Below are 17,651 nucleotides of genomic sequence, written 5' to 3' on the forward strand. Positions count from 1 at the left end.
GAGAGCGAGAGACAGAGAGAGGGAGACAGAAACAGGGAGAGAGTGAGTGAGAGACAGAGAGAGGGAGACAGAAGCAGAGAGAGAGAGGGAGAGACAGAGACAGAGACCAGGGATTGTTTCCATCGTTGTAGACCCACAGACCCCACACAGCTCAGCCACTGATAATGTTCCCCCTTTCCCTAGTTTAGGAGAGCGCCCGGGGGTGGTCCTTTGTGACTGAGCAACAATAGAAAACCGGAAGCTCTGGAGTAGGACTCACTCCTATTATTCTTTCTCCCTTATATATGAGGCAAGCTAGGAGCAGAGCAGCGGCGGGCACCATAAACAAAAGCCGATGGGCTGTGCAAGAGATGTCATGGTGGGGGAATCCAGTATATATTTTTTTTAACTTACCTTTTGCCACCGACTGCCTCTAGCATCGTGCCTTGTCACGTCGCCTCTCCTCTTCCTGCCTGGTCCCAGAGGCCACTGGGGCAGACTCCCTGTCCAATCCTCGCGCTGGTTGGTCTGAGTGGGCAGGAAAGACCCCCCTGCTCAGACAAGGGGGTCCTAAGTGCGCATGTGTGTTATGGTCAGCCTGAGACGGCAGGCCAAAGACACATGAGCACTTAGGGAGTGGTGTACACTAGCACTCCTCCTCTCCCTCCCATGCCCCGTCACCGCCCCTCCCAATATCGCTGGCTAAGAGCCAGCAAATGTAACATAAAATGATGAAAGAACATCGTTTTATTTTACATTTTTTGTCTCTGAGTCTGGCAGTGGGGTGACACTCTTCCGCCATTGCGGAGGAGCCGCCACTGGAGCAGAGAGAGCCCCCTGTTTGGATGTCTGAACACTGTGTGAGCCAAGATCAGAACAAGAAACAAAAACATCATCCAACAAAAATATTGATTCCAGAACATCGACAACGACAATCTAGTAGAGATATTTTTACACAGCTAACTATAGATTTACTATTCTTAACTTCACTCTATGTAACCTGAAGATATATATGTCATCAAGGTACATATGCGCATATCAACAACGAAGCGATAGAAAATTATCGCCGCTTTTGCGGCGGTTTTCAGCCGAAAAGCGGCGATAATTTTATCACCTAATTAGCAAGGTCCCGCTAACGCGTGAAACATTGCTTTAGCGTACGAAATCTTAACGCCCAGCTTTGCATCTCTAATGAGTTGCAAGGTGGGCATTCCTGACCTGACATGACAGGAGAAATGTCGCTAAGCGAAATTTCTCCTATCATCAAGCCCCATGCAATGAAGCATAGCGTCAGGAAGTAGCGATTACCCCTGTTATCGCTACTTTCCTTACGCCTGCTTCAGGACTGACTTAGCCATGATATCCTATGGAAGGAGGATATCATGGCTAAGTTTGTGAGTCCCTAACAACAAGCTAACGCCACATTTCGGGAGATTATCGTTGGGTTTCCAGCGATAATGTCACGTTAGGCAGTTAGCGCTAGGATTTTTATCGCTTTTGAGATAAGCGTTGCTAATAGCACGCTATCTCAGCGATAAAACTCCACGCTAGCCGGCGATAATTATCCTAGCGCTAAGTGCGCTTAGCGATAATTATCGCCGGTTGTTGTTGATATGCCCCATAGTTGTGGTGTTAAGAATAGGAAATCTATATATAAGGGAGGGATAAGCATGAAGTGCCTAGACTGGTAACACCCAGGTGGAGGAACTAAAGTCAGACGGCCTGATGCAAAAAGGGCCTCCGCTCTCGTGGGTGAGTCTCCTCACTCATGGGGGAGTCTCCTCACTCGTGGGTGAGTCTCCTCCCTTGGGGGAGTCTCCTCACTTGTGGGTGAGTCTCCTCCCTCGGGGGAGTCTACGCACTCGTGGGGTAGTCTACACACTCAGGGAGGAATCACCACTGAGAATTTTCATTGTTGAGATTCTGCCGCGAGTGCAGAGACTCCTCCACGACTGTGGGCCCTCTGCCACGAGTGCAGAGACTCCCCCATGACTGTGGGCCCTCTGCCACGAGTGCAGAGACTCCTCCCACGACAGCCGGACCTACGCCACGAGTGGGAAGACTCCTCCACGACTGCGGGGCCTCTGCCATGAGTGCAGATACTCCCCCTGACTGAAGGGCCTCCGCCATGAGTGTGGGGACTCCCCCACAACAGCGTGGCCTCTGCCCCAAGTGCGGAGATTCCCCCACGACTGCGGGGCCTCCGCCGCAAGTCCAGACCCTCCCACATGAGTGCGGGGCCTCTCTCACAATGCAGAGACTCCCCCACGACTGCGGGGCTTCTGCCACGAGTGCAGAGACTCTCCCCCATGACTGCAGGGCTTCCGCCGTGAGTGCGAACACTCCCCCACGACTGCGGGGCCTTCGCCATGAGTACGGAGAGTCCGTCACAACTGCAGGACCTCGGCCACAAGTGCGGAGAATCTGCCACAACTGCAGGACCTCGGCCACAAGTGCGGAGAGTCCGCCACAACTGCAGGACCTCGGTCACGAGTGCGGAGAGTCTGCCACAACTGCAGGACCTCTGCCACGGGTGCGGAGAGTCTACCACAACTGCAGGACCTCGGCCACGAGTGCAGAGACTCCCCCATGACTGCAGGGCTTCCGCCGTGAGTGTGGACACTCCCCCACGATTGCGGGGCCTTCGCCATGAGTGCGGAGAGTCCGCCACAACTGCAGGACCTTGGCCACAAGTGCGGAGAATCTGCCACAACTGCAGGACCTCGGCCACGAGTGCGGAGAGTCCGCCACAACTGCAGGACCTCGGCCACGAGTGCGGAGAGTCTGCCACAACTGCAGGACCTCGGCCACGGGTGCAGAGAGTTTGCCACAACTGCAGGACCTCGGCCACGAGTGCGGAGAGTCTACCACAACTGCAGGACCTCGGCCACGAGTGTGGAGACTCCCCAATGACTACGGGGCCTCCGCCACGAGTGCAGAGACTCCCCCATGACTGTGGGGCCTCGGCCACAAGTGCGGAGGGCCTTTGTGAATCAGGCATATAGTGTGTTCACTGAGGACCAAGCACTCGTGGCACGGCACAAGGACATCCCCATTCAGACAAGGAAAGCTCTCCCTTCATTCAGTGGCAGTTGATGACACCTTTGAGGACAAGGACAATTACAGGAAGTAGCTCTTGCATGAGCCACGGAGTGCTAGGAGTATTGGCCATTATGAGGGTCTTTCTACAAGAAAAGAATACTGTGATGAAGACCTTATTTTAGTATCTGCAGGCTGCAAAAATAGCACAGAAGGACTGGAGAGTGAATGTAGCAAGAAGGCAGACATTTTGTTTTTCCATTGATGAAGAACATTGCGGGGTTTGAATCTACACCCATCCTACCACAGGATTCTTCATTTGTTGCCATAAAGGACATGTACCAACAGGATGGTACATGTCAACAGCAGCCAACGTGAATATATACTTTCGGACCCAGAGCACGAAGACGTTGCTGATGGTGTTATAAAGCAACACAGCAGAATTTTGGTGCATCTGATGCAAAAAACACCTCTGGATCTGTACCGTCTTTAGAAAGAAGTCACTGACCAAGTCAATACAGTGTTATCCTTTCCACATGAAGTGGAGGACATAAGGACACGTTACCAGGAAACGGACAGGCATGTGCGATTGTGTCATGGAAGAAGAAGGACGCCATGGCAACTGGTGGAAGTCCCCTAATGCAATACCCTTTAAAAGCTCTGGGAGGAGAATACTTTCAGCAATGGATTTATCAGATAGAAGCATCAATGATGGATAAGAGGTTGCAGCATGCAAAGAAACTACAGGAAAAGATAATGTTTGACAGCACAGAACTAATGTATGTATGTTAAAATATATAGTAGGTATAAGACCCCCAAATTCATTTTGAAGGTTGATGAGGGTATTGTATCCAGATAATGTATGTTCCATTTATTAAGACTTTCCCAATATTGGAAGTTAGATTGAGTTTTCTTTAACTGAACACAAAATACATAACATGTCATGCGAGGAACTATAATCCTATTACAGTACAGGAGAATATTATCCTACCCTACTTATTGCACCTCCCCAAGTCAGGCCTTCAATTGTCCTCTGTCGGAATTCATTTAGCAGCTATCCCTGCACATCGAAAATCACCAACACAACAATCTTTCTTCAAGATCCCGGTAGTTAAAGATTTTCTGAAAGGCCTGAAGAAGGTTTTTTCTCCAGTCAGAAGACCTTCTCCACCTTGGGAATTGAACCTGGTGTTGTCAAAATGGATGGGTCATCCTTTCGAATCTATCCATAAAGCCAAGCTGCACCACTTCTCATGGAAAATTGCATTTTAAATTGCAATTAGCTCCACTTGTAGAGTTAGTGAATTGCCAGCTCTATCTTCCGTAGAACCCTTCACAGTTTTCCATCACAATAGGGTTGTTTTGCGTACGCAACTTTCTTTCTTGCCTAAGGTGGTGTCAGTGTTTCATATCAACCAATTTATCACTCTTCCTATCTTTTTTTCCAAACCCTACTTCTGCAGCAGAGAGAACATTCCATTCTCTGGACCTTAAAAGAGTGCTAAGCTTCTATTTAGAGAGATACAAATCGATTAGGATACCTACCCACCTGTCTATAAACTATGGGTCAATGAGACAGGGTCTAGTGACTTCCAAACAACCCATCACTATATGGATAGTTTTCTGCATATCCTTATGTTACCAGATTGCAAACAAACCTTTAGCGGGCAGGCCATAAGCCCACACAACAAGAGGAAAAGTTACAACTACGGCGTGGATGAAAGAAGCCCCTATCCTAGACCGTTGAAAAGCAGCCTCTTGGAGGTCTCTTCACACATTCACGAGACGCTACTGTTTAGACAAGGATACTCAATCAGAGTCTAGATTTGGACATGAAACATTAAATAAATCTAATCAAATAGTTAATCTTGTCCTTATGGGCCTGAACACCTGGTTCTAGTTAACATGTCTTAAATCAAACGCTTTGCGGTGTCACAGGATATGGATACCTGACAGCCGCTGTAGAGAGTTTTTTCTCTTAGCTTGCTATTCTATTCAAGGTTTATGACTATCAATGAAGGTCCTATGATGCAGAAGGAAAAGTTACATATCTGTAGACATAGTTCTGCATCGTAGCACTCTTCATTGAATTCTTAAACACCCTCCCTCCACCCCGGCTTTAAGGAGGTATTAATATCCCGTGCTTCACGTAAAAAAGAACTGACATCACAGGCAAGCTGCCACTGCAGTGCATTGAGGGATAGGGTCTCTCTAAGGTCCAGAAAGGTACAGCTCAGGGTTTATGCTTTCTAGTGTTAGCCTATCAGGCTGTCTTTTCCTCTCATGCTGTCTGTCAAGGGCAGCCTTTTTTCTATGACAACGTGTTGCAAGAACAAAAAAAGGCATTTTTTCAGTAGATTTGTACGGCTATTGTTCTCCAGCATTCGCCAAGAAAATACATCATTGACAGTCTACACTGTGGCCAGATGGAAAATGACTTCCAGTGATAAACACTATGTAGATGTTTTCCTGGATTATTAATATATATTAAAGAAGGTGTTCCGGGGTCCATGCAGGTAGCAAGGAATTAATTAAGATTTATGACTTCAACGATGATTCCTACAATTCAGAACCATGTCTACAGGTATGTAACTTTCCCCTATGGCTGTTATTTTGAGTATACATCGCTTGCTTGACATTGTTGAAACTTGTGAAAAGATTTTCTTTTGATTTAAAAAAAATATATATATTGTACATTTAAATAAATGTTCTGCAAGCATAGCTTTAATTCTTGTTTAAAAAAAACCAAAACAGATATGTTATACTTTATGAGGAAATGCGTTTAACTATCATCTTTTTGTCAATAATATGCAGAGGACATTTTCATATTTCTTTAATTCAGCACAGGATCATCCACGGGTATAACAATTATATTTTACCTTTTAATCAACAAGAATCACACAATTTTATGAATAATCTATAATAAATTTAACAATAAAAAATAAATACCACCAGGTAATGTGTCATATTATTTTTGTGCTAAATTCCAAAGGCTTTCAGAATACCAGCTCACTTGGAATTGCTTTTTATTTACAGCATGCACAAAAAATCACACACAAAATGTGCATGTAATAAACATTGAATAAAGAAATTAAAATATGTGATACGTTTCAAACTATATTTTCCACATATGTTAATTTACGCATACAGTAAACAACTTGTAATGTGCAAACAGCTTTACACATTTTTTTATCCATACATTTGGTAATATCAATACCACACTGCCTCAGGTAGCAATGTATCTGCCATTAAATCCAGAGACTCCAATTCTAATTTCATCTTTTACAATGAACCAATCCATGTTACCTCGGTCAAAACCCTGTGTCTCAATGTCTCAGACACATAGCACAGTTTTCCGCTAGGTGGATATTGATTTCTGATGCCATGTCCGGTTTGGAACAGTTAAATAAAAATTCCAAATTATGATTGGAAACCCTAAAATTGTTATGTCTCTTGAAGCTTTGAGTTGAGTTTTACTTGCACACTTTTTGTCATGGTTGGAAAATATTGCCTGTATCTTCTCTCTCTGAGAAGGTCTGGATCTCTGGCAGTGCCCAGAAACAAAAATACAATGTCACCAATCATTCAACTGTAGGCACACACCACTTAGTTCACGGCGGTCAGCAAACTCGACCACAGACATTCTTGATTCTCTCATCTTTGCTTCATGACTAGATTACCTTGTTGTGTTTACTCCTGTGCTTCCCAGTGGTTGCTCGGCTAAAACACAGCAAAACCTGTGCTGCAAATTCTGCCTCTACACTCTCTATTCAGAATTGCCAAACTCTTTAGGTATGATAGCCCTACACAAAGAACAGTGTTATGTAATAAGGTTTTTATTGAGCGCACATATCACCCAGAGGGGTCTCAAAGCGCTATGGCAAATACAAATGAAGGTGAAGCGTGAGGAGGAGGACAAGCAATCAAAAGAGCCAGGTTTAAGCTTCTTTTGGAACTGTTTGTGATCTGTGATCATACGAAGCTGTATTGGAAGCTCATTCCAGAAGAGGGGAGCTAAATGAGAAAAGGATCTGCCACCCTCTCTGGCGGTGCGGAACCTGAGAGGACTGAATAGATGTTTAGTTCCTTACCTAAGATTCCTGTTAGGTGAATACCAGTTAAGTTTCTTGGCCAGGTAACTTGCCCCGTTTCCATGCATGGTCTTATGTACCAGGCAGATAATCTTGAAACAAACTTGTTTCCTAATAGGGAGCCATTGTAGAGCTTTTAAACTGGGTGCAGACGGAGACTGTGATGGAAGATTTAACATCAAGATGGCGGCGGTATTCTGCAACACCTGGAGTTTGGTAGATAGCTCTTCATTGATAGAGGCCATCAGAGCATTTCCATAGTCTAGATGACTGACTATTAGACCCTGATCGAGTGTTAAACACTAGGCCTGAAATGCTACAGTGAGCTCACTTTTCTAAGCCACACAACAAATAGAGATCAAGTTTGGAAATCTAATCCAGCTTTTTCCTTGTCTTTGTCCTCTGGTATTTGTAGTTGTACTTTCGCTATTTTAAATGCATGCCTACAAGTACAGGGTGGAGGGAAAGAAAACGAGACAGGATATGGTATTCATATCAGAGTTTGAAACAAGTGGAGATCTCTGGCCTCAGTTACATATAATCTTTAGCATGTAGGGAAGACAGTAGAATCACATCCACTACGCTTTCTCTTTGCTAGGGTCCCGTCAAAAGATCAGACCCATGGGTACCTCGACTGTGGTGTGAGGGGCCTGAGCACATGCACAGTGAAATGAACCTACAGCACATGTACAGGACAGTGGGGGCAGCTTAGTGCACATGGACAGACAGTGTAAGTAAGCCGAGATCTTCAAGCTAGTCTCCACCTCCAAACCCGCCTCTCACGTCCTTGACCCTATACCCACCCAAATGACCAAAAACCTAAATCTCACCATTGCCCCGTTCTGGTGCAGGATCATCAACAGCTCCCTGAGAACCGGCATCATACCTGAATGCCTCAAAGTCGGCCAAGTCATGCCACTACTAAAACAAAACAGGCCTTGACTGCAAGGACCTGGATAACTTCAGACCCGTCTCCAATTTCCCCCTCCTATCCAAAATCCTCGAAAAATGCGTCCTCTCACAACTGACTCAACACATAGACAACATTAACCTTCTTGTTCCCCACCAATCGTAGTTCAGAAAAGGCTATAGCACCGAGACCGCGATCCTCAACATCACAGACGATATCCACAAATTCCTCGTTACCGAATAATGCTGCCTACTCATTCTCCTGGACCTATTGGCAGCCTTTGACACGGTTGATCACAAACTACTCATCAGGGCCCTACAAGAAAGGGTAGGTGCTGATGAGGTGATCTTGCGCTGGTTCTCCTCCTTCTTACACACTGTTCGCAAAGGATAAAAATCAAAAACTTTACCCCCGACCTACACCCCATCAGCAGGGGCGTACCGCAAGGTTCAGTGCTCTCACCACAACTGTTCAACATATACATAGAACCCCTCACTACCATAATTAAAAATGCCAGCCTCCCCTTCCACCAATATGCAGATGACACACAGATCTATCTAGAAACCTCCTCCTTAGAAGACATCCTCAGACTTAATGACACTCTAAAAGAAATCCAACATTGGCTGTCTCTAAATCACCTAAAACTCAATCAAGACAAAACGGAGATCCTCCTCATCCCCAACAAAGAAGAGAACCCTCAAATTGCAGAATGGCTTAAAGCTATGGATGCTCTCAACGGTAATCTCACTCTGGCAAACTCCGTAAAATCACTAGGAATCACCCTCAACCCAAAACTCGACATGGCCAATCACATTAAAAACTCTGCAAAGAGTGCCTTCCTCAATCTGAAGCTACTCAACAACATTAAACCATTCATTCCTACCAAAGATCTCAAACAAGCCACCCAATCACTGGTGCTATCCAGACTCGACTATGGGAATGCAACCCTTACTGGTACAACAAAAGCCCACCTAACCCCCCTCAAAAAACAACCCTCAATGCAGCAGCCAGAATGGTCACTGGAATCATGGAATACGATCACATTTCACCAGCACTAAGAGAACTAAAATGGCTCCCAGTCGAACAGCGTGCTGCCTGCCGCACAAAGCCCTAGACACAGGAAAACCGCCAAACTCAAGAGGGCTGGTCAGACAAGAAACCTCAGGAGCTCCAACACCCTACTTCTTATCCCTATGAAAACACGCAAACAAAAAACCGCTGCAAGGTCCTTAGCCGGAAACACGGCCAAATTCTGGAACTCCATCCCAGCAGATATCAGAACTATCTCGTCCTTCACAAAATTAAAAAAGCCCTCTTCCTCAACCGCTCCTTCCCGAAAGGATAGCCGCCACCTTAAAGCAAACCCTGACTCCGCTGCTCTCTGACTTTGTATTACAAAGACCTACCTCAATTTAAGCCAAGACAATGTGCAATCAACGAGGTTACCTCAGGACACACGTACTACCTCATGACTGCACTGCACACTTGGACTTCTGAACCATTTTGTATAACACTGCTCTATTATTTAAGTCTTGCGAAAACTGTTGTAAAGTGCTCCGATACCCCCGGGTCTGCCCAGCGCTATATAAAACTCCTTAAGTAAATCAAATAAATAAATAAAAAGTAAGTAAGTAAGTAAAAGTTTATTGCATAGTTACTTACAACCATTACAAAATAATTACACATCAAGAGGCCATCACACTCTCCTTGATGTACACTTGTTCTGCAAAAATCATTTGAATATATTACAAGTTCAAAATAACCAGATTTCAAACAATGCCTGACTCCTTAAAATTTGATTACTTAAATTATTGTGCCTATAAAATTTACTAGTAACTAAACCTGATATCACAAACTGTATGTCGTGCCTGGCAAACGGCCAGTTTTACTAGGTCATAGTCTCTGTTGTTTAGTTCATCCCCTCATTCTGGGATTTTTGACTATGCCTTTTCTCATAAAATCTTCGCCTGGTTCATGAATTTCGCACCTTGGCAAGCTAGAGAGATTGAAGATCCGCTCAGCCAGGCAAAAAGTGGTGGCCTAAGTAGAGTGTGTCTTTGTTCTAGCAAGCCTGGCCAGGTGCAGAATACATGGGTGATTGATTCTTGCTATATTCGCTTAAGCTGCAATTTGGAGTGGTTGAGCGGATTTTCCAGGATGGTATCAAATCCTTAGTGACGAATTGTCTGTGGCGATATATCATGAAGTGATGTTTTAGTGTCGCTGGGAAGTGAGCTGTCAGTTAAGCTTGGGGCACGAGCTTCTGAAGTGTTCATGACAATCCAGGCATGTCATTCCTTTGCAAGTGAGGATTTGTCCAATAACAATGACTTGGATTTTGTCACAGCATTGCGTATCCTGGAGAAAACATTCCTTCCTATTGGTACGGACCATGCTTTACTGATACAAGGCCTTCTATTTCCAGTTGTAATTGGGTTCCCCACCATTTTTTTTTGTTCCTATCTGTGTCTCTATCTTTGATCATAATAATGTATTCAATGACCCGCCTCCTGCTGTGCAAAATGACCAACAGAGCTTGACAAAAGCATTCCAATTTTGTGTTTGTTGTCCTTTTAGCCCAAATTCCAAGGGCAATTGATGTGGAGAGCTTGACTTGAGCGAGTGGAAGATGGTTTTGTACACGTTTGTGTGTATCGCATTCAATACTGCGGCTTCCTTAGCATGCATGATTTCTGCTCCCTATACTAAAGCAGGTAGAAGCCTGGCTACCATTACTAAAAGATGGTTATGTGAAGAGCAATTGAGATTTTTTAGTAACAACTTAAATGCATAGATTAAAGACAGCGCCTTGGCATGTAGGGAGGTTCGGTGTTTTTAAATGACAATTGGAGTTCCACATGAATCCCAAGATATTTGTAAACTGTTGCTACTTTTATGCTTTTTTCCTTTGCTTTCCCTGGGAATGGCTTACATTTTCTTGTCTTCTAGGGCCTACTGCACATAAATAGACAGTTTGAGGAGCTTAATGCATGGACAAACAATGTAAGCAGCTTAGCACGCATGGACAATGTGTGAAGCTTAGTGCATATAGACAGTCAAAGAAGCTTAATGCACGGACAGAGAGTGCAAGGAGTCTAGCGCACATGGACAGTGTGAGGAGCTTAGTGCACAGGGGCAGTCTGAGAAGCTTAATGCACGGACAGACAGTGCAAGGAGTCTAGCGCACATGGACAATGTGTGAAGCTTAGTGCGTATAGACAGTCAAAGAAACTTAATGCACAGACGGACAGTGCAAGGAGTCTAGCGCACATGGACAGTGTGAGGAGCTTAGTGCACATAGACAGTCTAAGAAGCTTAATGCACGGACAGTGCAAGGAGTCTAGCGCGCATGGACAATGTGAGAAGCTTAGTGCATATAGACAGTCAAAGAAGCTTAATGCACGGACAGAAAGTGCAAGGAGTCTAGCGCACATGGACAGTGTAAGGAGCTTAGTGCACAGGGGCAGTCTGAGAAGCTTAATGCACGGACAGACAGTGCAAGGAGTCTAGCGCACATGGACAATGTGTGAAGCTTAGTGCGTATAGACAGTCAAAGAAACTTAATGCACAGACGTACAGTGCAAGGAGTCTAGCGCACATGGACAGTGTGAGGAGCTTAGTGCACATAGACAGTCTAAGAAGCTTAATGCACGGACAGTGCAAGGAGTCTAGCGCGCATGGACAATGTGAGAAGCTTAGTGCATATAGACAGTCAAAGAAGCTTAATGCACGGACAGAAAGTGCAAGGAGTCTAGCGCACATGGACAGTGTAAGGAGCTTAGTGCACAGGGGCAGTCTGAGAAGCTTAATGCACGGACAGACAGTGCAAGGAGTCTAGCGCACATGGACAATGTGTGAAGCTTAGTGCGTATAGACAGTCAAAGAAACTTAATGCACAGACGGACAGTGCAAGGAGTCTAGCGCACATGGACAGAGTGAGGAGCTTAGTGCACATAGACAGTCTAAGAAGCTTAATGCACGGACAGTGCAAGGAGTCTAGCGCACATGGACTGTGTGAGGAGCTTAGTGCACAGGGGCAGTCTGAGAAGCTTAATGCACGGACAGACAGTGCAAAGCGTCTAGCGCACATGAACAGTGTGAGGAGCTTATTGCACAGGGGCAGTCTGAGAAGCTTAATGCACGGACGGACAGTGCAAGGAGTCTAGCGCACATGGACAATGTGTGAAGCTTAGTGCACAGGGGCAGTCTGAGAAGCTTAATGCATGGACGGACAGTGCAAGGAGTCTAGCGCACATGGACAATGTGTGAAGCTTAGTGCACATAGACAATTTAAGAAGCTTAATGCACAGACGGACAGTGCAAGGAGTCTAGCGCACATGGACAATGTGAGAAGCTTAGTGCGTATAGACAGTCAAAGAAGCTTAATGCATGGACAGGCAGTGCAAGGAGTCTAGCGCACATGGACAGTGTGAGGAGCTTAGTGCACATGGACAGTCTTAGCAGCTTAATGTACAGACAAACTGTGTAAGCAGCCTAGCGTACATGGACAATGTGAGGAGCTTAGTGCATAGACAGTCTAAGAAGCTTAATGCATGAACAGACAGTGCAAGGAGTGTAGCGCACATGGACAGTGTGAGGAGCTTAGTGAACAGGGGCAGTCTGAGAAGCTTAATGCACGGACAGACAGTGCAAGGAATCTAGCGCACATGGACAATATGTGAAGCTTATTGCACATAGAAAGTCTAAGAAGCTTAATGCACAGACAGACAGTGCAAGGAGTCTAGCGCACATGGACAATGTGAGAAGCTTAGTGCATATAGACAGTTTAAGAAGCTTAATGCACGGACAGACAGTGCAAAGAGCCTAGCGTACATGGGCAATGTGAGAAGCTTAGTGTGTATAGACAGTCAAAGAAGCTTAATGCACGAACAGGCAGTGCAAGGAGTCTAGCGCACATGGACAGTGTGAGGAGCTTAGTGCACATGGACAGTCTTAGAAGCTTAACGTACAGACAAACAGTGTAAGCAGCCTAGCGTACATGGACAATGTGAGGAGCTTAGTGCACATAGACAGTCTAAGAAGCTTATTTCACAGACAGACAGTGCAAGGAGTCTAGTGCACATGGACAATGTGAGTAGCTTAGTGCGCATAGACAGTCTAAGAAGCTTAATGCACGAACAGACAGTGCAAGGAGTCTAGCGCACATGGACTGTGTGAGGAGCTTATTGCACAGGGGCAGTCTGAGAAGCTTAATGCACGGACAGACAGTGCAAGGAGTCTAGCGCACATGGACAATGTGTGAAGCTTAGTGCACATAGACAGTCTAAGAAAAGTAATGCACAGACGGACAGTGCAAGGAGTCTAGCGCACATGGACAATATGAGGAGCTTAGTGCACATGGGCAGTCTAAGAAGATTAGTGCACCTACAGACAGTGCAAAGAGCCTAGCGTACATGGGCTATGTGAGGAGCTTAGTGCACATAGACAGTATAAGAAGCTTAATGCATGGACAGCCAGTGCCAGAAGTCTAGTGCACATGGACAGTGTGAGGAGCTTAGTGCACATGGGCAGTCTTAGAAGCTTAATGCATGCACAGACAGCGCAAAGAGCCTAGCGTACATGGACAATGCGAGGAGCTTAGTGCACATGGGCACTCTAAGAAGCTTAATACACAGACAGACAGTATAAGGAGCCTAGCGCACATGGACAATGCGAGGAGCTTAGTGCCTGTGGACAGTCTGAGAAGCTTAATGCACGGACAGACAGTGCAAGGAGTCTAGCGCACATGGACAATGTGTGAAGCTTAGTGCATATAGACAGTCAAAGAAGCTTAATGCACGGACAGAAAGTGCAAGGAGTCTAGCGCACATGGACAGTGTAAGGAGCTTAGTGCACAGGGGCAGTCTGAGAAGCTTAATGCACGGACAGACAGTGCAAGGAGTCTAGCGCACATGGACAATGTGTGAAGCTTAGTGCGTATAGACAGTCAAAGAAACTTAATGCACAGACGGACAGTGCAAGGAGTCTAGCGCACATGGACAGTGTGAGAGGCTTAGTGCACATAGACAGTCTAAGAAGCTTAATGCACGGACAGTGTAAGGAGTCTAGCGCACATGGACAGTGTGAGGAGCTTAGTGCACAGGGGCTGTCTGAGAAGCTTAATGCACGGACAGACAGTGCAAAGAGTCTAGCGCACATGAACAGTGTGAGGAGCTTATTGCACAGGGGCAGTCTGAGAAGCTTAATGCACGGACGGACAGTGCAAGGAGTCTAGCGCACATGGACAATGTGTGAAGCTTAGTGCACATAGACAATTTAAGAAGCTTAATGCACAGACGGACAGTGCAAGGAGTCTAGCGCACATGGACAATGTGAGAAGCTTAGTGCGTATAGACAGTCAAAGAAGCTTAATGCACGGACAGGCAGTGCAAGGAGTCTAGCGCACATGGACAGTGTGAGGAGCTTAGTGCACATGGACAGTCTTAGCAGCTTAATGTACAGACAAACTGTGTAAGCAGCCTAGCGTACATGGACAATGTGAGGAGCTTAGTGCATAGACAGTCTAAGAAGCTTAATGCATGAACAGACAGTGCAAGGAGTGTAGCGCACATGGACAGTGTGAGGAGCTTATTGCACAGGGGCAGTCTGAGAAGCTTAATGCACGGACGGACAGTGCAAGGAGTCTAGCGCACATGGACAATGTGTGAAGCTTAGTGCACATAGACAATTTAAGAAGCTTAATGCACAGACGGACAGTGCAAGGAGTCTAGCGCACATGGACAATGTGAGAAGCTTAGTGCGTATAGACAGTCAAAGAAGCTTAATGCACGGACAGGCAGTGCAAGGAGTCTAGCGCACATGGACAGTGTGAGGAGCTTAGTGCACATGGACAGTCTTAGCAGCTTAATGTACAGACAAACTGTGTAAGCAGCCTAGCGTACATGGACAATGTGAGGAGCTTAGTGCATAGACAGTCTAAGAAGCTTAATGCATGAACAGACAGTGCAAGGAGTGTAGCGCACATGGACAGTGTGAGGAGCTTAGTGAACAGGGGCAGTCTGAGAAGCTTAATGCACGGACAGACAGTGCAAGGAGTCTAGCGCACATGGACAATATGTGAAGCTTATTGCACATAGACAGTCTAAGAAGCTTAATGCACAGACAGACAGTGCAAGGAGTCAAGCGCACATGGACAATGTGAGAAGCTTAGTGCATATAGACAGTTTAAGAAGCTTAATGCATGGACAGACAGTGCAAGGAGTCTAGCGCACATGGACAGTGTGAGGAGCTTAGTGCACATGGACAGTCTTAGAAGCTTAACGTACAGACAAACAGTGTAAGCAGCCTAGCGTACATGGACAATGTGAGGGGCTTAGTGCACATAGACAGTCTAAGAAGCTTATTTCACAGACAGACAGTGCAAGGAGTCTAGCGCACATGGACAATGTGAGAAGCTTAGTGCACATAGACAGTCTAAGAAGCTTAATGCACGAACAGACAGTGCAAGGAGTCTAGCGCACATGGACTGTGTGAGGAGCTTATTGCACAGGGGCAGTCTGAGAAGCTTAATGCACGGACAGACAGTACACGGAGTCTAGCGCACATGGACAATGTGTGAAGCTTAGTGCACATAGACAGTCTAAGAAAAGTAATGCACAGACGGACAGTGCAAGGAGTCTAGCGCACATGGACAGTGTGAGGAGCTTAGTGCACATGGACAGTCTTAGAAGCTTAACGTACAGACAAACAGTGTAAGCAGCCTAGCGTACATGGACAATGTGAGGGGCTTAGTGCACATAGACAGTCTAAGAAGCTTATTTCACAGACAGACAGTGCAAGGAGTCTAGCGCACATGGACAATGTGAGAAGCTTAGTGCACATAGACAGTCTAAGAAGCTTAATGCACGAACAGACAGTGCAAGGAGTCTAGCGCACATGGACTGTGTGAGGAGCTTATTGCACAGGGGCAGTCTGAGAAGCTTAATGCACGGACAGACAGTACACGGAGTCTAGCGCACATGGACAATGTGTGAAGCTTAGTGCACATAGACAGTCTAAGAAAAGTAATGCACAGACGGACAGTGCAAGGAGTCTAGCGCACATGGACAATATGAGGAGCTTAGTGCACATGGGCAGTCTAAGAAGATTAGTGCACCTACAGACAGTGCAAAGAGCCTAGCGTACATGGGCTATGTGAGGAGCTTAGTGCACATAGACAGTATAAGAAGCTTAATGCACGGACAGGCAGTGCAAGGAGTCTAGCGCACATGGACAGTGTGAGGAGCTTAGTGCACATGGACAGTCTTAGCAGCTTAATGTACAGACAAACTGTGTAAGCAGCCTAGCGTACATGGACAATGTGAGGAGCTTAGTGCATAGACAGTCTAAGAAGCTTAATGCATGAACAGAGAGTGCAAGGAGTGTAGCGCACATGGACAGTGTGAGGAGCTTAGTGAACAGGGGCAGTCTGAGAAGCTTAATGCACGGACAGACAGTGCAAGGAATCTAGCGCACATGGACAATATGTGAAGCTTATTGCACATAGAAAGTCTAAGAAGCTTAATGCACAGACAGACAGTGCAAGGAGTCTAGCGCACATGGACAATGTGAGAAGCTTAGTGCATATAGACAGTTTAAGAAGCTTAATGCACGGACAGACAGTGCAAAGAGCCTAGCGTACATGGGCAATGTGAGAAGCTTAGTGTGTATAGACAGTCAAAGAAGCTTAATGCACGAACAGGCAGTGCAAGGAGTCTAGCGCACATGGACAGTGTGAGGAGCTTAGTGCACATGGACAGTCTTAGAAGCTTAACGTACAGACAAACAGTGTAAGCAGCCTAGCGTACATGGACAATGTGAGGAGCTTAGTGCACATAGACAGTCTAAGAAGCTTATTTCACAGACAGACAGTGCAAGGAGTCTAGCGCACATGGACAATGTGAGTAGCTTAGTGCACATAGACAGTCTAAGAAGCTTAATGCACGAACAGACAGTGCAAGGAGTCTAGCGCACATGGACTGTGTGAGGAGCTTATTGCACAGGGGCAGTCTGAGAAGCTTAATGCACGGACAGACAGTGCAAGGAGTCTAGCGCACATGGACAATGTGTGAAGCTTAGTGCACATAGACAGTCTAAGAAAAGTAATGCACAGACGGACAGTGCAAGGAGTCTAGCGCACATGGACAATATGAGGAGCTTAGTGCACATGGGCAGTCTAAGAAGATTAGTGCACCTACAGACAGTGCAAAGAGCCTAGCGTACATGGGCTATGTGAGGAGCTTAGTGCACATAGACAGTATAAGAAGCTTAATGCATGGACAGCCAGTGCCAGAAGTCTAGTGCACATGGACAGTGTGAGGAGCTTAGTGCACATGGGCAGTCTTAGAAGCTTAATGCACGCACAGACAGCGCAAAGAGCCTAGCGTACATGGACAATGCGAGGAGCTAAGTGCACATGGGCACTCTAAGAAGCTTAATACACAGACAGACAGTATAAGGAGCCTAGCGCACATGGACAATGCGAGGAGCTTAGTGCCTGTGGACAGTCTGAGAAGCTTAATGCACGGACAGACAGTGCAAGGAGTCTAGCGCACATGGACAATGTGTGAAGCTTAGTGCATATAGACAGTCAAAGAAGCTTAATGCACGGACAGAAAGTGCAAGGAGTCTAG

Source organism: Triturus cristatus, chromosome 10, assembly GCF_964204655.1.
Source record: "Triturus cristatus chromosome 10, aTriCri1.1, whole genome shotgun sequence".
NCBI classification, from domain to species: domain Eukaryota; kingdom Metazoa; phylum Chordata; class Amphibia; order Caudata; family Salamandridae; genus Triturus; species Triturus cristatus.